This window comes from Cervus canadensis, chromosome 27 (assembly GCF_019320065.1).
Source record: "Cervus canadensis isolate Bull #8, Minnesota chromosome 27, ASM1932006v1, whole genome shotgun sequence".
In the NCBI taxonomy this organism is placed as follows: Eukaryota; Metazoa; Chordata; class Mammalia; order Artiodactyla; family Cervidae; genus Cervus; species Cervus canadensis.
Window position 1 is genome coordinate 36,321,759 of NC_057412.1, and position 24,782 is coordinate 36,346,540.

Here is a 24,782-nt window from a genome sequence, read left to right on the forward strand (position 1 = left end):
CTGAAGGGAAGACTGGAGAGACACACAACATTGACATTTTCACTTTTCTCTGAAGAGTGACTGAATGGACCTACTTTTATTCTTTTGGATGATGGGCAGACAGTCGAAGTGCCTTGTCCCACTGCTGCTTTAATGACTTTACCAAGTAACATGGAGCGCTCACAATAAAAACTTTGTCCCTAAGTCCGATTCTATACGACTTAGAGAAGGTCAATACCATTCTGAACTTTCCCCAATATAAAATAATACTCTCTTGACTTGCTTTTTTACAGTATGCTCTCAGCCATTGATCCCTCACTTAGAATGATGGATACTCCCTATCTTTTCTATCACTGGCAGCTAGTCCTTAAACAAACGGGACTCCAATCACTCCCTGTGAATGGTCTCCCTAAATAACTACCTGTCGACTGAGTGTAACTAGATTTGGAAACTGATGCCTATGTTATCGGACAATAAGATGGTTTGGCTTGAGTGTTAGGGTAATTCTAAGAATAAACTTGGCAATACAAAGAACCACATTTTAAGTGTCAGTTTCTAGTATGCATCTTTTCTGATTTCATCTGGAATGGTATAATTGGAAATGCTTTCTTGTATCAATCCTAAATTAACTCCACTTCCAGATTGTCTAAAGAAGCAAACAGGGATTCTCTATTGAAGGTAATATTTGCATCCTTCAACCCACAGAAAACAGTCAAACTTAACTGTCAACAAAGATTCTTAAAATAAAATCTTGCAGACAAATTTTTTATAAAAATACAAATTTAAATGAAGGTTCTTATCAAAATTCTCACATATATACTCAAGCTTTCTTTTATGAAACTACTAATGGGGGTTAAAGGTATTTAATAAGTCTCTCACTGATGCCAAATTATATTACAGAGAATAAATAAAATTTGTAAATATGCTAAAATTCAAACATATGTATGGCACAGGTTCAAAAATATAGGCCACAGTTTGACAGCATTTCTGTGTAAAACTGGAAATACAATATAACAAAAATATTCATTGAAGTGTATCTTATATATGTGGGTTTGATCCCTGGAGCAGGAAGATCCCCTGGAGAAGAAAACAGCAACCCACTCTAGTATTCTTGCCTGGGAAACTCCATGGACAGAAAAGCCTGGCAGGCTACAGCCCATGGGGTCACAAAAGAGTCTGACACAATCTAGTGACTACAACAACAACAGTATCTTATATCTCATGTCTAATTTAAGGCTAAAGAAAAAAAAACGTTCTCAAATTCTGAATCAGTTGACATTTGATATTATTTTTTAAAAGTGTCTTGTATCCTACACACAATTGTTTTCTAGCTCAACTGGCATTATTCACTTTTGCAAAACATGTTTCTATGTTTGTTTTGTTTTTAATTTTTATTACAGTATAGTTGCTTTAAAACATGGTCAGTTTCTACTGCACAGCAAAGTGAATTTGCTATCTGTATACATATATCCCTTCCTTCTGGGATTCCCTTCCCATTCAGGTCACCACGGAGCATTGGGTAGAGTTCCCTGTGTATACAGTACATTATTAGTCATCTGTTTTATGGGATTCCCAGGTGGCACAGTGGGAAAGAATTTGCCTGCCATTGTAGGAGATTTGGGTTTGATCCCTGGGTCAGGAATATCCCCTGGAGTAGGAAATGGCAACCTGCTCTAGCATTCTTGCCTGGGAAAATCCTGTGGAAAGAGGAGACTGGTAGTCTACAGTCCCCTGGCGTCACAAGAGTCGGACATGACTGAGTGACGGAACACATACACACATCTACTTTATACACAGGATCAATAGTGGCGTTGCTTTTCAGTCGCTCAGGGGTGTGCAACTCTTGGCAACCCCATGGACTGCAGCATGTCAGGCTTCCCTGTCCTTTGCTATCTCTCAGAGCTTGCTCTAACTCATATCCATTGAGGCAGTGACGTCATGCAGCCATCTCATTCATTGTCATCCCCTTCTCCTCATACCCTTAATCTTTCCCAGCATCAGGGTATTTTCCAATGAGTTGGCTCTTCGTGTCAGGTGGCCAAAGTATTGGAGCTCCAGTTTCAGCATCAGTCCTTCCAATGAGTATTCAGGATTGATTTCCTTTAGGATTGACTGGTTTGATCTCCTTGCTATCTGAGTATCAATAGTGTATATACATCACTCTCTCAATTCATCTCCCCCTTTTCCCTCTTGGCACCCATGTATTTGTTCTGTCATAATTTTCTGAAGTTGTCTAGTGAAAGTGAAAATGAAAGACTTTCAGTTGTGACTGACTCTTTGTGACCGCATGAACTGTGGTCCATGGAATTCTCCAGGCTACAATACTGGAGAGGGTAGCCTTTCCCTTCTGCAGGGGATCTTCCCAGCCCAGGAATTGATCAGGGGTCTCCTGCACTGCAGGCAGATTCTTTACCAACTGAGCTATCAGAGAAGCCCTGAAGTTATCTATAACTGATATAATTTAACCCCTTTTCCATCTAAAAGTGATTTTCTATTTTATGCCAATGCTGCAAGCTGTTTTATAGCTGGTCCACCTTACAATATTCAACTCTGTTTAAAAATCATTAAATTTTTTATATGAGACATTTAGTTCTAATTTTACACAAATAATTTGACCTATTCTTTTTTGATGGCTGAAAGAAAGCTTACCAAATTTATTATATACTTGTTTAAAGTGTCTCAGTATTTTTCACTTTATTTTATTCAATTTTAACCCAACAAACAAAATGCTTTCTTATTTTGTTCTGCCACAGCAAATAATGCAGTTTCCATTACTCATGAAATGTACTAATATCTTCTTCATGTATCTTTTGCTTTAGTGTTCTGACTGTAGCACTAACTTCTATATCGTTATTCAATTCTGTATCAGAAGTTTGCTTTAAATTTACAAATCTGACTACATGAGAAAAATAACTTACTTACATTTTAATTAAATCAGTATACTAAATACTTGCAAAATAATCAGCATTTATAAATATAATATTAAATCTCTAACAATTTAGGTATGTATCACCAAATCTATGCATGTCTACATAAATGATTCATATAAACACATTAACATGTTAAATAAGTATATTTTAAAAATAATTCAAATTGAAGCAAAACAATGATACTTACTAGAGCAGTGTTTGTTGACAAATATTATAATACAACCATCTGGGTGATAGTCACTCAATCGTGTTCAATTATTTGTGACTCATGGACTGTAGCCTGCCAGACTCTCCTGTGCATGAAATTCTCCAGGCAAGAGTACTGGAGTGGGTAGCCATTTCCTTCTCCAGAAGATCTTCCTAACCCAGGGATCAAACCCAGGTCTGCATTCCAGGCAGATTCTTTACCATTTGAGCCACCAGGAGTGCAACAATTGAAGTGAAATGTAGTCATACCAAAACAATAAATTTGTGTTTAATGAAAAAACTATTTTATAAAATCTCAGGCCTCAAATTTAAATTAATTACAATAAAATAAAATATAAAATTCTATTCCTCAGTCACACTAGCGGCATTTCTAGTGCTCACTGTTCGCATGTACCTAGCAGCTATTGCATTAGACAACACAATATTAGACTAATAGATGAATACAAGTAGATTTGCAAGATATTTTATAAATTAATAAATTAAAGATATTAGTGCTCTACTCACTATAGTCACTCCTTTAATTCATTTTTATTGTTTCATAAATATAACTATTTTCAGACTTCTGATAGGAGGATAATAATCTTTGCTTTACTTAGTCATCTTCAAAGATCTAAAGTATACCTTGTTATTGAGTTCTAAAATGTATTAAGAAGAAGTGTTAAAATGCACAGAAGAAGAAAAAAGTCTCTGGGGGAGAGGTCATGATGGCAAAGTAAGAGTATATGTAGCTCAAATGCCCCCACAAATACATCAAAAATTACATCTACATGTGAAACAATTCTCACAGAAAATCAACTGGAAACTGGCAGAAACAACCAAAGCTGCAGGAAAGATCCACACATACCTAGGTGGAACAGAAAAACAACAGAAAAAGGGAGACATCAGAATCGGTCAGTGGCTCTGGGAGGGGTCTATGAAGTGGGGAGTGTCCACACTGGTAGTTCCTTGCTCTGCAGAAACCCTCTCACCCCCAGCTGGCTGGGATGTCTGGGCCCTTGACTCTTTCTGAGGAGTGTTCACCTGCGAACTTGCTAGCAACCAGGGTGGAGAGAGACCAACACTGGCAGCTGCCACCTGACTACACTTCACAGCCAGAAACGCATGTTGAATGAGGTTGCAAGGTGGGGGGAGGATGGGTTATACCTGCATGGAGACAGGTAGAAGGCTTGGATCTGGGCTGCCATTGTTAACGTGCTGAAGTTGAGCCACAGGCCCACCACTGGAGCCCCATTATCAGCAGAGCACAGACTGGGACGTGTGTTCACCAGCAGGGTACCACTGCAAGTGTACTCACCGCAGGATATGACTCCTACGGCAGGAGACTTTGTGAGCATGCACATGAGAGGGACAGGCTGGTCACTGAGCCCATTATCCCTCCCTGCAGCAGAGGATTTTGTTGGCACATACACATAGTGGCAGGTGGCATCATAGAATTGCACATCCCTGGTGCTAGACAGCCCCTGGGGAGGAGCACACAGTGGCTCCTCACTTGATGGGAATGCTCCAGTACATCTGCCTCACATAGCAGCTTAAAGCTGGATCTAGAGCAAACAGACATGCGGAGAGGTCTTACATAGAGGCACCTGTCCCAGGCAGGTCCCAGGTCAACATCCAGGTAGGCTCTGGTCACCAAAACAGCATTCAAACCCCTGTCGGGGTGATAACAGCCAGGACACTCTGAGGAAAGACATGGCAGGCATACATATGTATGCAGGCATACATACATACATACATATGGTGTGAGGGTGGCAGCCCCACACCAAAAGTATTGGACTCACACTGTCTATGCAGTGACATTCCCACAAAATAATACCCCTTCAAGTCCACATGGAAAACTGTTTCTCCTAAATTCATAGAGATGGAAAAGGTAAGTAACATGAAAAAGGAGAGAAACTACTCTCAATTAAAAGAACAGACAAAACCCTTGAAAGAACATATAATGAAACAGACATCACCAGACTAATACCACCCAAGTTCAAAGAGGAGGTAATACCAATGCTAAAAGGTATTAAGAAAGGTTATCAATAGGAATACAGATCACTGTAACAAGGAACTGATAACTATAAGGAAGAACCAATCAAAATTAAGCACATCAATTACTGAGATATAAGCCAGTCAAGAAGCAACTAATAGCATACTAAATAATACAAAAGAACAAATAAGTGATCTGCAAGATATAATAATTGAAATCATTCAATCAGAACAGCAGAACAAAAGAGAAATGGAAAAAGAAAACAAAGTAGAAAACCAATGGGATGTTATAAAATGTGCCAATCTATACATAATAGAGGGGCTTCCCTGGTGGCTCAGAAGGTAAAGAGTCTACATGCAATGCAGGAAATGCAGGTTCAATCCCTGCATCAGGAAGATACCTTGGAAAAGGGAATGGCAATCCACGTCAGTGTTCCTGCTGAAGAATTCCATGGACAGAGAAGCCTGGCAGCGTACTGTCCATGGAGTCACAAATAGTCAGACATAACGGAGCGACTTTCACTCACTCACTCATACATAATAGGGATTCCAGAAGAAGAAGAGAGAAAGAAGGGGATCAGGATGGGGAATACATGTAAATCTATGGCTGATTCATGTCAATGTATGACAAAAACCATGATAATATTGTAAAGTAATTAGCCTCAAACTAATAAAAATAAATGGGAAAAAAAATGTATTTGAAGTAATCATGGCTAAAATTTCCCAAACCCAAAGAAGGAAACAGATTCAGGTACAGGAAGCACAGAGGGTCTCAAACAAAATGAACTCAAACAGATCCATAGCAAGATATAATTAAACCGTCCTAACTTAAATGGGTTTCCCTGGTGGCTCAGAGGTTAAAGCCTCTGCCTGCAATGCGGGAGACCCGGGTTCGATCCCTAGGTCAGGAAGATCCCCTGGAGAAGGAAATGGCAACCCACTCCAGTATTCTTGCCTGGAGAATCCCATGGATGGAGGAGCCTGGTAGGCTACAGTCCACAGGGTTGCAAAGAGTCGGACACGACTGAGCGATTTCACTTCACAACTTAAATGGCATAATTAAAATGGCAAAAGATAGAAATAAAGAAGATTCTAAATGTAGCAAGAGAAAAACAGAGTCAATTACAAGGAAATCCCCACAAGTCTATCAACTGATTTCTCTGCAGAAACTGTAAGGCAGAAGGAAATTCAAAGTACTGAAAGGGAAAATCCTGCAACGTATGATTCTCTACCCAAGGAGATCATCATTTAGAATAGAAGGAGAAATAAAGAATTTCTCAGACAAAACAAAAAGACTATACCACTAAATCTAACCTAAAAGAAATATTGAAATATTTTCTATATTTAGAAAAGAAGCAAGAAACTGTAGGCAAGGACTGAAGATCACTTAGATAAGGGAATATGAAGCTACAGAAGAAAACAAAATAAAAGGACTGGTCATCACTTAAATAAGCCAGGGTATAGACTGGAAAACAATCATAGAAATATGTATATTACAATATGTAAAATAGATGACCACTGCAAGTATGATGTATGAAGCAGAGCACTCAAAGCCGGTTCTCTGGGACAACATAGAAGGATGGGGTGGGGAGGGAGGTGGGTGGGGGGTTCAGGATGGGTACACAGGTGTACCCATGGCTGATTCATGTCAATGTATGGTAAAACACACCACAATATTGTAAAATAATTAACGTCCAATTAAAATTAATTAATTAATTAAAAATCAAAAAGGTTGCAAAAGTGATTAACAGTTCAGTTCAGCTTGGTCGCTCAGTTGTGTCTGACTCTACTCAACCCCATGGACTGCAGCACACCAAGCTTCCCTGTATATCACCAATTCTCAGAGCCTGCTCAAACTCATGTCCCTTGAGTTGGTGATGCTATCCAACTACCTCATCCTCTGTCGTCCCCTTCTCTTCCCACCTTCAAACTTTTCCAGCATCAGGGTCTTTTCCAATAAGTCAGTTCTTCGCATCAGGAGGCCAAAGTATTGGAGTTTCGGCTTCAGCATCAGTCCTTCCAATGAATGTTCAGGACTGATTTCCTTTAGGATGGACTGGTTGGATCTCCTTGCAGTCCAAGGGACTCTCAAGAGTCTTCTCCAACACCACAGTTCAAAAGCATCAATTCTTTGGCTCACATCCATACATGACTACTGGAAAAACCATAGCCTTGACTAGATGGACCTTTGTTGACAAAGTAATGTCTCTGCATTTTATATGTTGGTCATAACTTTCCTTCCAAGGAGCAAGCGTCTTTTAATTGCATCGATGCAATCACCATCTGCAGTGATTTTGGAGCCCAGAAAAATAAAGTCACCAACTGTTTCCACTGTTTGCCCAGCTATTTGCCATAAAGTGATGGGACCAGATGCAATCATCTTAGTTTTCTGAATGTTGAGCTTTAAGCCAACATTTTCACTTTCCTCTTTCACCTTCATCAAGAGGCTCTTTAGTTCTTTTCTTTCTGCCATAAGGTTGATGTCATCTGCATATCTGAGGTTATTGATATTTCTCCTGGCAATCTTGATTCCATTTTGTGTTTCCTCCAGCCCAGCATTTCTCATGATGTACTCTGCATATAAGTTAAAATAGCAGGGTGATAATATATAGCCTTGACATACTCCTTTTCCTATTTGGAACCAGTCTGTTGTTCCATGTCCAGTTCTAACTGTTGCTTCCTGACCTGCATACAGATTTCTCAAGAGGCAGGTCAGGTGGTCTGGTATTCCCATCTCTTTAAGAATTTCCCATCTCTTTAAGAATTTTGACTATGCTCTGGCATAATCAGTAAAGCAGAAATATGCTTTTCCGGAACTCTCTTGCTTTGTTGATGATCCAGTGATGTTGGCAATTTCTTCTCTGGTTCCTTTGCCTTTTCTAAAACCATTTGTACATCTGAAAATTCATGGTTCATGAATTACCAAAGCCTGGCTTGGAGAATTTTGAGCATTACTTTGTTAATGTGTGAGATGAGTGTAATTGTGCAATTGTTTGAGCATTCTTTGCCATTGCCTTTCTTTGTGATTGGAATGAAAACTAACCTTTTCCAGTCCTGTGGCCACTGCTTAACTTTCCAAATTTGCTGACATATGGAGTGCACCACTTTCACAGCATCATCTTTTGATGATGAAATTCATCATCTTTTGATTTGAAATAGCTCAACTAGAATTGCATCACCTCCACTAGCTTTGTTCGTAGTGATGCTTCTTAAGGCCCACTTGACTTCACATTCCAGGATGTCTGGCTGCAGGTAAGTGATCACACCATCATGATTATCTAGGTCGTGAAGATCTTTTTTGTACAGTTCTTCTGTGTATTCTTGCCACCTCTTCTTAATATCTTCTGTTTCTGTTAGGTCCATACCATTTCTGTCCTTTATTGAACCCATCTTTGCATGAAATGTTCCCTTGGTATCTCTAATTTTCTTGAAAATATCTTTAGTCTTTCCCATTCTATTGTTTTCCTCTATTTCTTTGCACTGATCACTGAGGAAGGCTTTCTTATCTCTCCTTGCTATTCTTTGGAACTCTGCATTCAAATGGGTATATCTTTCCTTTTCTCCTTCGCCTTTCACTTCTCTTCTTTCCTCAGCTATTTGTAAGGCCTCCTCAGACAGCCATTTCACATTTTTGCCTTTCTTTTTCTTGGGGATGGTCTTGCTCCCTGTCTCCTGTACAGTGTCATGAACCTCAGTCCATAGTTCATCAGTCACTCTGTCTATCAGGTCTAGTCCCTTAAATCTATTTCTCACTCCCACTGTATAATCATAATGGATTTGATTTAGGTCATATCTGAATTGTCTAGTGGTTTCCCCACTTTCTTCAGTTTAAGTCTGAATTTGGCAATAAGGTGTTAATGATCGGAGCCACAGTCAGCTCCCGGTCTTGTTTTTGCTGACTGTATAGTGCTTTTCCATCTTTGGCTGCAAAGAATATAATCACTCTGAATACAGTTTTGGCCTTCTGGGGATGTGCATGTGTAGAATCTTCTCTTGTGTTGTTGGAAGAGGGTGTTTGCTATGCCCCGTGCATTCTCTTGGCAAAACTCTATTAGCTTTGCCCTGCTTCATTCTGTACTCGAGGCCAAATTTGTCTGTTACTCCAAGTATTTCTTGACTTCCTACTTTTGCATTCCATTCCCTATAATGAAAAAGACATCTTTTTTGGGTGTTAGTTCTAAAAGGTCTTGTAGGTCTTCATAGAACCTTCAACTTCAGCTTCTTCAGTGCTATCAGTTCAGTTCAGTCGCTCAGTCGTGTCCAACTCTTTGTGACCCCATGAATCGCAGCACACCAGGCCTCCCTGCCCATCACCAACTCCCGGAGTCTACTCAAACCCATGTCCATCGAGTCGGTGATGCCATCCAACCATCTCATACTCTGCGTCCCTCCTCCTACTGCCTCCAATCCTTCCCAGCATTAGGGTCTTTCCCAATGAGTCAACTCTTCACATGAGGTGGCCAAAGTATTGGAGTTTCAGCTTCAACATCAGTCCTTCCAATGAACACCCAGGGCTGATCTCCATTAGGATGGACTGGTTGGATCTTCTTGTAGTGGAAGGGACTCTCAAGAGTCTTCTCCAACACCACAGTTCAAAAGCATCAATTTTTCAGCGCTCAGCTTTCTTCACCATCTAACTCTGACATCCATACATGATTACTGGAAAAACCATAGCCTTGACTAGATGGAGCTTTGTTAGCAAAGTAATGTCTCTGCTTTTAAATATGCTATCTACGTTGGTCATAACTTTCCTTCCAAGGAGTGTCTTTTAATTTCATGGCTGCAATCACCATCTGCAGTGATTTTGGAGCCCCAAAAAATAATGCTATAGATATGTTCAAGTGAAATTTATGTTTTTTTTTTTGTTTTGTTTTTGTTTTTGTTTTTTTTAATGAAAGTCAGTGTCTTTGAAAATCAAATATTCAAATAGATCTGATTAGCATCTGGGAGTAACAATCAATTATTAGAGCAAAATGTTACTATGTTTGTAAGAGGAATAGAGATCATCCCACAAATTTGTTTAAATGTCAAAGTGTCTGAGTAAATAACTGCAGCATTAAAAAGAAAACTGCAGGGGATTTGGAAATTAAATGCATTTAACAGAATTTTTCTGTTTGGATCCATTCACTATTGCTTGGCATGAGTGATGGTTAATGGATTAATCATAGCCTTGAAATTAAGACAAAATCTTATCTAATCAGAAAGCTGATTTTCCTGCATGTTTCAATCCCAAAATTGCCTGCTTTGAAAAATCCAAAATGGGAGCTTATTAAGAAAATAATTTTGCTGTATAATTTGAATTTAATGTACATTTCATATCTACATTTTCCTGTAGATAGATTACAATAATAACAATGTATCATTTTGTAGATAAATTACATATAGACACAAGTACACACTCACAGAGGTTAATAAAAACATGATATCCTTTTTTCATGCTTTCTCTATTCTTCACAGTAGATAATTCTACTCTTACTGGTTCTAATTCATTCTCCACACAATTGACTGTGAGCTATGACTAATACAAATCTTAGAGTATCTGTTTCATCAATGATATCACACTGTTTTTATGATAAAATCAAAGCTCTTCTCAGTTAACCATTTAACTGCAAAGAATTTCTTTTGTTTATTTATACTTTTTCTTTATCTATACTTATATTTGTCCTACATTTATGCTTGCATTTATATTGTTTCAGAGAAGGAAATGGCAGCCCACTCCAGTGTTCTTGCCTGGAGAATCCCATGGACAGAGGAGCCTAGCAGGCTACTATCCACGGGTCACAAACTGTCAGACATGACTGAGCGACGAAACCACCATCACCATATTGTTTCAGTTTATTTGATATTTTTATTACTGGTATTTGCTGTTTCCTCTTGAAAGATAGAAGGGAAAGCATGATCAATGCCTACATTTTTTTTTCTCTCACTTTTCTGCAGGGAATTTCCTGCTTAGGTTCCACACTAAATATGGTCTCTATTTTAAATAATCTGATACCATAATGCTATTTCTTCCTTCACTTTTTTCATATTATAAAACATATTTTTCAATGTCTTCCCAGATTTATGCTAGATATTATGCTTCTTGGTTACTTATATTTGGGTCACACTGTATGGCTCAGCTGGTAAAGAATCCACCTGCAATGTGGGAGACCTGGGTTCGATTCCTGGGTTGGGAAGATCCCCTGGCAGAGGGCATGGCAATCCACTCCAGTATTCTGGCCTGGAGAATTCCAGGGACTATACAGTCCATGGGGTTCAAAGAGTTGGACAAGACTGAGTGACTTTCACTTTCATATTTCTAAACATTAACACAGTGCTTATTTTCAAAAAACATATATGAAATGAAAAATGACTAAATAAATAAAACAATTCTTACAAGTCTCAGAAATGTCTATTCAGTTCTTAGCTGAGATATCAAACTATGGCTAGGTAAACTAAAGGGTAACTAGATATTTTGGGGAGGGGAGGATTAGGTATATAAAAGTACGTAGGCTTATGATCACAGCAACACCTATGTATTCTATGAAATAATGTACTGCTCAATGTTTAAAGTATTAATTTGACTATTTTCACTTCTCATGATATCAGTTATTTCTTTTTATATGCAATTTTAGCTGGCAGTATTTAAAGGAATTCAAAAACAGAGAAAAAATTTAAATAAGTCAATGTAGCAGCCCTGAAACAAACAAAAATAAAATGAATGGCAAGAAACTATTTGAAAAAATAGGCTAATGATTCTCTTAATTCAAATTCTATATTATCACTATTACTAGGTATCATCAAAACTAAAAGTGTGTATATACATATATACACATACATATATGTATGCACACATGTGCTAGTATATTTACATTTGTATGTATTTTAGTTCTACAAACTCTTTAAAAAATTGTTTGAAATTAACTTGCTGTACAGTAACCTAAATGCATTATTCATTTAAATACTATTGATGCTATAAAAATAAATCTAAAAACAAATTATAAATAATAATAATTTATCAAAGAAATGTTTCTCCCATTTGTATTTGTTCTATTAATTATATCACATAAGTATAAATTAAATTCACTGAATGTATACAACTTCATACACAATCTTTTAAACTAGATTTTCCATTGATAAAATGAAGCTAGAAATAGCCATTTGCATAAGCAGGCTCCATAAAATGATTTAAATTAAATCATTTAATCTTAAGGACAAAATAAATTGAGACATATTAAGATTCAATTGTGTTGATAACTCATATTAAAATGACTGTTTAAATTGCTTAAAGATGTATAAACCAGGAGTGATAAGAAAGACTTCTTAAGTGAACAATGAAAATTAATAGAGGAAAATAACAGAATGGGAAAGACTAGAGATCTCTTGAAGAAAATTGCAGATATCAAGGGAATATTTAATGCAAATCGGGCACAATAAAGGACAGAAATGGCAAGGACCTAACAGAAGCAGAAGAGAATAAGAAGAGATAGCAAGAACATACAGAAGGACTATACAGAAAAAGGTCTTAATGACTGGGATAACCGCAATGGTGTGGTCACTCACACAGAGCTAGACAGCCTGGAGAGTGAAGTCAAGTGGGCCTTAGGAAACATTACTATGAACAAAACTAGTGGAGATGACAGAACTCCAGCTGGCTATTTCAAATCCTAAAAGATGATGCTGTTTAAGTGCTGCACTCAATGTGCTAACAAATTTGGAAAATTCAATAGTGGCCACAGAACTGGAAATGGTCAGTTTTTGTTCCAATCTCAAAGAAGGGTAATGCCAAAGAATGTTCAAACTACTGCACAGTTGCATTCATTTCACACACTAGCAAGGTAAGGCTAAAAATCCTTCATGTTAGGCTTCAATATTATGTGAATTGAGAACTTCCAGATGTACAAGGTAGATTTAGAAAAGGCAGAAAACAAGACATTAAATTGCCTACATCTGCTGGATCATAGGAAAAGCAAGGGAATTCCAGGAAAACATCTACTTTTGCTACACTGACTATGCTAAAGCCTTTCACTGTGGATCACAACAAGCTGGAAAATTCTTAAAGAGATAACCAGACCACCTGACCTGCCTCCTGAGAAACCTGTGTACATACAGATCAAGAAGCAAGAGTTAGAATCCTACAAGGAACAATGCACTGGTTCAAAATTAGGAAAGGAGTGCATCAAGGCTGTATATTGCCACCCTGCTTATTTAGCTTATATGCAGAGTACATCATGCAAAATGCCAAGGTTATTGAAGCACAAGCTGGAATAAAGATTGCCAGGAGAGATATCAACAACCTCAGAGATGCAGATGATACCACTCTAATAGCAGAAAGTGAAGAGGAACTAAAGAAACTCTTCATTGATTACAAGAAAAGAGTGGGGTGAAAAGGCTGGCTTAAAACTCAATATTCGACCAGTTTTCCCAGCACCACTTGTTAAAGAGGTTGTCTTTTTTCCATTGTATATCCTTGCCTCCTTTGTCGAAGATAAGGTGTCCATAGGTTCGTGGATTTATCTCTGGGCTTTCTCTTCTGTTCCATTAACCACTTGTAAAAGAATGAAACTAGAACAATTTCTAACACCATACACAAAAATAAACTCAAAATGGATTAAAGATCTAAATTTAAGACCAGAAACTATTAAACTCCTAGAGGAAAGCATAGGCAAAACACTCTCCGACATAAACCACAGCAGGATCCTCTATGACCCACCTCCAAGAATATTGGAAATAAAAGCAAAAATAAACAAATGGGACCTAATTAAAATTAAAAGCTTCTGCACAACAAAGGAATCTATAAACAAGGTGAAAAGACAGCCTTCAGAATGGGAGAAAATAATAGCAAACGAAGCAACTGACAAAGAATTAATCTCAAAAATATACAAGCAACTCCTGCAGCTCAATTCCAGAAAAATAAATGACCCAATCAAAAAATGGGCCAAAGGACTAAACAGACATTTCTCCAAAGAAGACATACAGATGGCTAACAAACACATGAAAAGATGCTCAACATCACTCATCATCAGAGAAATGCAAATCAAAACCACAATGAGGTACCATTACACGCCAGTCAGGATGGCTGCTATCCAAAAGTCTACAAGCAAAAATGCTGGAGAGGGTGTGGAGAAAAGGGAACCCTCTTACACTGATGTGTGGGAATGCAAACTAGTACAGCCCTATGGAGAACAGTGTGGAGATTTCTTAAAAAACTGGAAATAGAACTGCCATATGACCCAGCAATCCCACTTCTGGGCATACACACGAGGAAACCAGATCTGAAAGAGACACGTGCACCCCAATGTTCATCGCAGCACTGTTTATAATAGCCAGGACATGGAAGCAACCTAGATGCCCATCAGCAGATGAATGGATAAGGAAGCTGTGGTACATATACACCATGGAATATTACTCAGCCATTAAAAAGAATTCATTTGAATCAGTTCTAATGAGATGGATGAAACTGGAGCCCATTATACAGAGTGAAGTAAGCCAGAAAGATAAAGAACATTACAGCATACTAACACATATATATGGAATTTAGAAAGATGGTAATGATAACCCTATATGCAAAACAGAAAAAGAGACACAGATGTACAGAACAGACTTTTGGACTCTGTGGGAGAAGGCGAGGGTGGGATGTTTCAAGAGAACAGCATCGAAACATGTATATTATCTATGGTGAAACAGATCACCAGCCCAGGTGGGATGCATGAGACAAGTGCTCGGGCCTGGTGCACTGGGAAGACCCAGAGGGATTGGGTAGAGAGGGAGGTGGGAGGGGGGATCAGGAAGGGGCTAACTCATGTCTAACTCATGTCAATGTATGACAAAACCCACTACAATATTGTAAAGTATTTAGCCTCCAACTAATAAAAATAAATGGAAAAAAAAAAGAAAAAAACCAAAAAACGAAAAACTCAACATTTGAAAAGCTAAGATCATGATATTTGGTCCCATCACTTTATGACAAATAGTGTTACTCTATCATTTCCAACTCTTTATGATCCCATGGACTATTACAGCCCACTAGGCTCCTCTGTTTATAGAATTCTTCAGGCAAGAATACTGGAGTGGATTGGCATTCCCTTTTCTAGGAGATCTTCCTGACCCAAGGATCAAACACAGGTCTCCCATACTACAGGCAGATTCATTACTGTCTGAGCCACCAGTGGAAACAGTGACAGATTTTATTTTCTTGGGCTCCAAAGTCACTGTGAATGGTGACTGCAGCCATGAATTTAAAAGACACTCGCTCCTTGAAAGAAAAGCTAGGACAAACCTAGACAGCACATTAAAAAGAATAGACGTCACTTTGCCAACAAATGTCTAGATAGTCAAAGCTATGGTTTTTTTCAGCAGTCATGTACATTTGAGATTTGGACCATAAAGAAGGCTGAGTGCCAAAAAAGTGATACTTTCTTATGTGTTGCGGAATCAAGATTGCTGAGAGAAATACCAATAACCTTAGATATCTAGATGATACCACCCTTATGACAGAAAGTGAAAAGGAACTAAAGAGCCTCTTGATGAGAGTGACAGAGGAGAGTGAAAGACCTGGCTTAAAGCTCAACATTCAGAAAACTAAGATCATGGCATCCAGTCCCAACACTTCACGGCAAATAGATGGGGAAACAAGGGAAACAGTGAGATACTTTATTTTGGGGGGCTCCAAAATCACTGCAGATTATGAGTGCAGCCATGAAATTTAAAAAACGTTTGCTCCTTGGAAGAAAAGCTATGATCAACCTAGACAGCATATGAAGAAGCAGAGACTTGACTTTACCAATAATGGTCCATCTAGTCAAAGCTATGGTTTTTCCAGTAGTCATGAATGATGTGAGATTTGGACTATAGAGAAAGCTGAGCACCAAAGAACTGATGCTTTTGAACTGTGGTGTTGGAGAAGACTCTTGAGAGTCCCTTGGACTGCAAGGAGATCCAACCAGTCAATCCTAAAGGAAATCAGTCCTGAATATTCATTGGAAGGACTGATGCTAATGCTGAAACTCCAATACTTTGGCCACCTGATTCAAAGAACTGACTCACTGGAAAAGACCCTGATGCTGGGAAAGACTGAAGGTAGGAGGAGAAGAGGATGAAAGATTATGAGATGGGATGAGATGGTTGGAAGACCTTACTGATTTGACAGACATGAGTTAGAGCAGTTTGGGAGTTGGTGATGGACAGGGAAGCCTGGCATGCTGCAGTCTATAGGTTCACAAGGAGTCAGACATGACTGAATGACTGAACTGAACCGAACTATGTGCTGCTGGAGAAAATTCTTGAGGGTACCTTGGACAGCCAAGAGATCAAACCAGTCAATCCTAAAGGAAATCAACCCTGATGCAAAGTGCTGACTCATTGGAAAAGACCCTGATGCTAAGGAAGATTGAAGATTGAAGGCATGAGAGGAAGGGGGAGGGTAGAGGATAAGATGGTTTGATGGCTTCACTAACTCAATGGACATGAGTTTGAGCAAACTCCAGGAGATAATGAAAGGTGGGAAGCCTGCCATGCTGCAGTTCAGAGAGTCACAAAGAATCAGACAGGGCGTGGCAACTGAACAACAACAGAAACAACACAGCAGCTCCTGGCTAAAGAAATATAATTCAGTGAAAAAAGAGAACTGAAATGTTTTAGCTTAATCTAATGAGAACTTCGTGTTTCTATCTGAAGCTGGGGTTAAATTTCCAAAGTGAATAATTGAAATGGCATTTAACAAAGGATAAGTACACATTTATTATAATATTTTAGTGGCTTAAATAAGTTCATTCATACAAATATGCAAAAACAATAAAAATTAAAAATAACAACATTTTTACTTTGCAAAAGATATCATAAGCAATGATAGGCCTAACATATACTAATAAAGCATTTGAAAGATCAAGAACTATCTCTACAATTATACTGAGCTTTCCAAATTGAGAAATATATAAATAAAATAATAGATAATTCATAGAATATCAATCCAATTACAAAAGAAAATGGAAAAATGCTAATATACTTAGCATGTAAAATAAATACAATAAAGTAGATTTTATTTACTCAGGTTTATATGTATATTTTTTATTTTACAAAAGAGTTATAAAATCTACTAGTTGGAGGGATCAAGCAAAATGGATACTAGTGTAGTGGTTGCAAAAGTATGAAATATTATATCATTTTTGTTCATTCAAGAAATATGTAGTGAACAAAATAAATTGTAAGCATACTTCTAAGCATTTATGATGCAGTGCTAAACAGTTACAGAAAATTCCAGACACTCTCCTGTATGCACACAATATATTGTCAAACAGCAATGACACTCTGTGCATCTTACATCCTAGTCTAGTATTTAACCTGAGAACATCAGTAAAAACTAAATGGCCATATGCATTTCAACACAGAAACTTCAAACCTGATTTTTCAATTAATATAAATAAAAGTGAAAATTATTAAAATTTAAGCATTTTAGTATATAATTTTAACAAGGGTAAAACAAAATTAAAAAACCAGTGAATGTCAGCTTTCAATGAATTACAGGCTTAATTATGTGTATTCATGAGAATATTATGAAGTTGTTAAAATAAGGTGTAAGACCTATTTCAGATGACCTAGAGAAATGTCTAGAAGCTACCTTTGAGTGGAAAGAGAGTAGCAAAACATAAATAACAAAATCCTATTTTTGTACAACTGAAAAAGTGATGTATATATGGTTGTATATAATATAAATCTCTGCAGTGTTATTACTCAAAGAAGAGCATAGAGTGAATATATCTTATCCCTAAATACTACTGGGGAAATAAGGCAGCAGAATGGCTAGGAGGAAACAAACAAAAAGGGGACATTTAAAAAGTTTAAAATAGGTTTGATTTTATGTAATATATGCATGTTTTCTACATAAATTCTAATAAAAGAAACACTTATGATAATAGCCACTAGTTATTATTTTTTCATTATTTCCCTGGTAGCACGATACCAAATTCTGCTGTCTTCACTCAAGTTCCACCAAAGCATGCCATTATTATCCTCATGTAACAACTGAAGAAGCAAAGTAGGTTAAATCACTTCATTCACTTATTCCAGTTCAAAGAGCTAGAAAGTGGTGGAGCTATTGCCTTTCACAATGTTGTACTGATGTTTCAGAATATGAGACAACCTGGCAAATGCCAAGGTGGAAATGATTTTGCAACAATAGTGAATGTGAGTTGCAACTGGTTTTGTTTTTTTTATTTTTCCCAAAAGAAAAGCAATTGTTTTTGGAAGAATTTAAATATGTATAAGTCTGCTTTGCAAGTTATCTCAATTATATTAAAAGTTTGTAGCTGTGTGACGTTATGTTACACAGTATGAGAATATAGAACAATTGCTTGTGATTGTTTATGCAAAATCAGTGGACTTTGAATTACCGGTAGAAGGCCAGATTTGTAGTGTTATCTCCATATTATAAAGTTGATTTCTCACTGATGCCATTTTAGAAGAGCAAGATGTTCTCTAGTCATGTTCCTTACTGCTTGTGACAGCAAGCCACATTCTTATTTTTGAGGAATGTAAAGGCCTTGAACTTTATAAAACTATCTCTGCCTTTATACTTTCCCTATCCCATCTTGTTCCTATGACAGTCTAATGTCTTCAGCATTCAGCTGAGCATTGCATTGCCCAAGGGAAAACTAGTCACGCAATGACTGTAAATTGCATATATGCTTTTCATAAAGGATGAGTCTTCAGGCTTCTCCTTGAATTGTGATAACAGAAAAATTAAGGTTGCTTGATTTATTAGCAAACAATTGATGTGAAGTTTAACTTATGACTAAAAATATCAATAATAAGTACTTCCTTTATGTATTGTGATTAAAAACAAAATTCTTCAGAAATTTCTATCCATTTAGAAGAATAGAATATGATTCTAATTTTCTGGAGATTTACAAGAACAAGAAATTCATATTTGTTTTTTTATAAGAAATAGGTATCTGATGAGATGACTGCAAAAGGTCCATTTTAGATACACGACTTGGTAAAACATTTACTAGAAGGCAGAATTTATTAAATATACTTTAAAAAAGCCAGTTTTCGTAACCCTGCTTTATATCCCTGTTATAGTATCTTTATGATATTATCACATACAAAATTGTCCAAATCATAATTTTCAAGCACAGCTAGCAAAGATAAATTTTTCTAGATGTCAATAAGTTAATCGTATCTGTAAAGTAATCAGTTATATGCCAAGGGAACTTGGACTAATAATTTTGAGAGTATTGTTACCCAACTAGGATGCATAAGTGGTTAGAGTTTTATCTGTAAAGTATATTGAACAATATATGAAGAATATTGTCATTTGTATGTGCTTCTCCTGTGGAAGATCTGCTTATCTAAATCATCAATGGCTATGCAGATACTAGCTTATTCTTACTTTAGTTGATATCCCTTTCTAAAAATCATGTTAAAAAAATAACTTTTAAAACCTTACTAAACATCTGAAAACCTGATTAAAATTTCTCTAGTTATACAAGAATAATAGTCATATCCTCCTCTCATTTTTTACAGCAATATTAAGAATAGAATAAAATAGTAAAACATTTCCAGATCCAAAGATAAAGCACAGTAAAATGATTGAAAATTACTATTATGGGTCTATTCTTATCTAAAGGCATGCATCTTAAGGAAATGATGTTATAAGTTCAGAAAGTATATGTTACAAGTCAAGAAAATGTTCTTTTGTTTCTGAAAAAAAGCCCATTTATTTATGACTTAGCAACTTGGAGAAATACTTTGGGAGGGAATTCATTTAGTTATGTGAACCTTAGACCTCAATTTTCACAGGTAAATAGTAAAGCAGTTTGACTAATCTTCTAAAGCCAATCCACTTATATTTGACATGGCAGTGCTTCTTAGGAAACATTTCATGGGCCAAACTCGGTATAGTAGAGCTATTTATGTTTTCTTCTCTAGTGAAATGTGAAGCTAGTGATATTAAGTAACCAAGGACATATTTTCAGTAGAAGGAACAAATATACACATTTAACAGCATCATTATAAAGAATTAGTTTATAATATGTTGAAGAACAGGATGCATTCTATATGTACCTGGAAGAGCATCAAGAACTGCAGAAACAAATGCCATTTCTCTTTCATTTGTAGTAGTACAAGAAAATATAAATAAATCTGTATAAACCTACTGGATAAACCTACATTTAAAAATGTTCAGAGAGTATGGCTTCAAAATCCTTCCTTAGGTGAGATGATTTCAAAACAAAAAACAAAATAAGTTTATTATTTTCCTTTTCTTCATTGTTTATCATAGTGTATTTGGCAAAATCTTTGCTAGCACTGTCATTTTTATACACTGACATTACGTGAAGCAAATAGCTTGGATTAAAGTGAAAATTCTTCTTTCATGCTGTTCTGAAAATAACCCAACCGACTTGAAAACCATGTGTCTCAAAACTAGCATGACTGAATGATTCAACATGATATATTATAGTGGTAAAATCAGATAGAAAATTTTTGAAATGTAGTTTATAAAATAAAAACTTTGAAAATTTTAAAGTATACTAAAATGCTAGTTCTTTTAAAAATTATTTGAATGAAAAATTTGTTTAAAAATTTACATTTAATAATCAGTGTCTATTTTAAATTTCTGTGCTTTTAAAGAGGTTAACAGCAACTTTTAAAAAATGGGTCATTAAATTTTCCATTTAAGAGAGAAAAATGTGGTATCTAGACATAGATATACTAAAAAGTCTGCAAATTTAATAAAATACCATCAGAGTTTTGTAGTCCAAAGTATCATAATGATTGATGTACAAAATAAGTTTTTCCAAAATACTGTTTATCAATGAGTAACTCTTATAGACTTTCTTACTACATTTAGAAATACTCTATACCTTATTACAAAAAGAAATATGACTTTATCTGAAGTCTAATCACAAATGTTGGAGAAGGCAATGGCAACGCACTCCAGTACTCTTGCCTGGAAAATCCAATGGACAGAGGAGCCTGGTAGGCTACAGTCCATGGGGTCGCTAAGAGTCGGACATGACTGAGCGACTTCACTTTCACTTTTCACTTTCATGCATTGGAGAAGGAAATGGCAACCCACTCCAGTGTTCTTGCCTGGAGAATCCCAGGGATGGGGAGCCTGGTGGGCTGCTGTCTATGGGGTCGCATAGAGTTGGATACGACTGAAGCAACTTAGAAGCAGCAGCAGCAATCACAAATGTACAGGGAAGTAGGGATTTTTACAATGGGATCTTGCAACATTTTCAAAGCACCTTTTTACCTCTAACATTGAGATGGTAAAGACTCTGCCTGCAATGCGGGAGACCTGGATTCAATCCCTGGATTGGGAAGATCCCTGGAAAAGGGAATAGCAACCCACTCCAGTATTCTTGCCTGGAAAATCCCATGGAGAGAGGAGCCTGGCAGGCTACAGTCCATGGGATCCGCAAGAGTCAGTCATGACTCAGCGACTAAACCAACCAACCAACCAACCAACCAACCAACAGACCAACAAAGGCTTAATTTCCAAAATATATAAACAGTTAACTAATATAACTCAACATCAAAAAATTAACAATGCAATCAAAATAATAGGCCTAAGACCTAAAGAGATACTTCTCCAAAGAAGACAAACAGATGGTCAACAAGCACACGAAAAGATGCTCCATATCACTAATTATTTAGTTCAGCTCAGTTGCTCAGTCATGTCCGACTCTTTGCGACCATATGAACTGCAGCACTCCAGGCCTCCCTGTCCAACACTAACTCCGGGAGTTTACCCAAACGCATGTCCATAGAGTTGGTGATGCCATCCAACCATCTCATCCTCTGCCGTCCCCTTCTCCTCCCACCCTCAATCTTTCCCAGCATAAGGGTCTTTTCAAAAGAGTCAGCTCTTTGCATCAGGTGGCCAAAGTATTGGAGCTTCAGCTTCAACATCAGTCCTTCCAAAGTATACCCAGGACTGATTTCCTTTAGGATGGACTGGTTGGATCTCCTTGTAGTCCAAGGGACTCTAATTATTCACTAATTACTAATTAGTAAATAATTCACTAATTATTAGAGAAATGCAAATCAAAACCACAGTGAGGTATCATCTCACAGTTAGAATGGCTATTATCAGAAAGTCTACAAATAATAAATCCTGGAGAAAAGGGAACCCTCCCACACTGCTAGTGGGAAGACAGATTGGTGGAATCACTATGAAAAACAGTATAGAGGTTATTTAGAAAACTAAATATAGACCTTTCATATGATCCAGCAATCCCAATCCTGGGTGTATATCTGAAAAGACATAATCACTAACTCAAAAAGACACATAGACTCCAATATTCACAGTAGCCCTATTTATAATAGCCAAAACACAGAAACAACAAAAGTGTCCATCAACAGCCAACTGTCTGGAGAAGATGCATATATATACATACACAATGGAATATCACTCAGCCATAAAAAAAAAAAAAGAAATATTGTCATTTGCAGGAGCATGAATGAATCCAGAGAATATCATACCTAGTGAGGTAAGTTGGACAGAGAAAGACAAATATATGATATTTCTTATATGTGGAATCTAAAAAATAATGCAAATGAATGAATACACAGAACAGAAGCACTGAGGGGAGGGGTGGGATAGATTAAGTGTGGGATTAACAGATAAAAACTACTCTACATAAAACAGATAAGCAACAAGGAGTTACTGCATAGCACAGGAAACTATATTCAATCTTTTGTAATAGCCTGTAATGGAAAACAATCTGAAAGGAAATTTATATAACTGAATCCTTTGCTGTACCTAAAACTAACATGACATTGTAAATCAACATAATATCAACATCAATATAAAAAAAAAAGAAAAACAGAATTATTGAGTGAATATCAAATTGTCCAGATATTTCATCTAAATACAGCATAATAGTGTCCCAGTCAAGTTTTCTGACCCTAGATCCTTTATCTGACTTTAAAGAGATAAGCAATTTCATATGTTGGCTGCTGCCAAATTTTTGAAGAATTATTGAAAAACTACAACATGCAAGATTATCCAAGGTGCTTCACTGAGTTTATTCATTTATCGTTGCTGTTATTATATTTTTTAAACTGCTTAAAAATTAGATAAAAACAATAATTGAAAACATCATATCTTGTCTTTCCAAGTAATGGACATGTATTCACTCATGGAAAGCATCGCCAACATCATTCCAAATATCTAACCTTTAAATGTAGGTCTGTCAGTTTGGAATCTTCATTTCTCTTGTCCAGAAATATCTGATAGGACATCCACAAAAAATTCACATGAACTCCAGACAACTTTGGCAGAAATAGAATAAGACAAAATTATTATGAAGCCAACATGGCCAAGAAGGCCAGAGGACCAAGCTTGAGTAAAAACAGAAATTAATACAGGCTAGATACAGTGGAAACATACACAGTCACCCTAGTCCTAGGATAGCTATTAAGACTGCCATAGAATTTTCTATGTAACCCTTGCTGACGCACAGCTAGATTCTCAATTCTGATATTACTATTATGGATAACTTTTAACCATTTGACATCAGGATGACTTTCCCTTCTCCAGACCTTATATCTCCATCTCAGGAGGAGAGAAGACTGAGGACATATATTCTATTACCTCCAGATACTGAATCAGTGCTGTAGCTCTTTCCATCAAAAGGTGTAATAAATTTTTCCATCCTTGATCTTGGTCAGGTTTTGGCATAAATTACAAGAAACAGCATGCCAAAAATGTCTCCAGGAATAAAAGAGAGATACAGGCTGCAGTTTGTTTGGTACAGACCTTTTATGAAGTAGGAATACAGAAAGGATAAAAGTCTGAAATGGGAGGGAAATAATGGAGGAAAAATAAAACAAAAATGAAATGTCAATTACACAAGGTGGAAACAGTTCTAACGTTACTGCGTGGTATAATTAAAATAGTCCAGTACTTTAAAGAATAAATCTTTCTTATATATGTTTAAATTATTTTCATGGATTAAAAAATTATCAAATTCTTTTTTTCTACTTTTTAAAATCTGATGGGAATGAGATGATAAGTCTTCTTTTGGATAAAATTTTACTAGAATATTGACTGCTAACAGGCAACTTATGTGCCAAGAGCCAAAGTGCCGTAGAGTTTAGTGGGCAAAAGTTTCATGAGAGAAAGAATATTGTGTCAACCTATTCCTTAATTCAATTAACAGTTTTTCTATGGATCGCAATGTATTATCCACATACCTAATCATTATGCTCCAGTAAAGTCAACTTGGAAATCCTAAAAGAATTTTAATATTTGTTTTCTAATTAGGAAATGGTCATTTTTAATTAACATCCATTTAAATGCTTTTAAATAAAGTATACTCACTGATACTCTCAGAACTATCATTAACCAGAAAGCTATGGGCCTTTTATTGCATTGCTTTTTATTCAGCTTTCCAAATTACTCATAAGGTTTCCTTCTTCTCTTGGATGTTTTATAAATTCTGCCCACATCCCCAAAGCTGTAAAGGGGGAATAAAAGGGCTTTATCACTTGTTAAGGAGATCCTTTTCCAGTTAAACTATTCCTTGCAACCAATCAATTTGTCAGATCAGAGGCCTATCTTTTGTGAGAGTTTCTCTGAACTAAAGCTGACAGGGTTAGGCCAGGGTCAGTTGTCTGATAAATCAAAGCAAAAGACAGCTTAAAGCTACAGTAGAGAGGGTTAGGGATTAGCACAGATGGAATTATCTGGAAATTGACATTGAT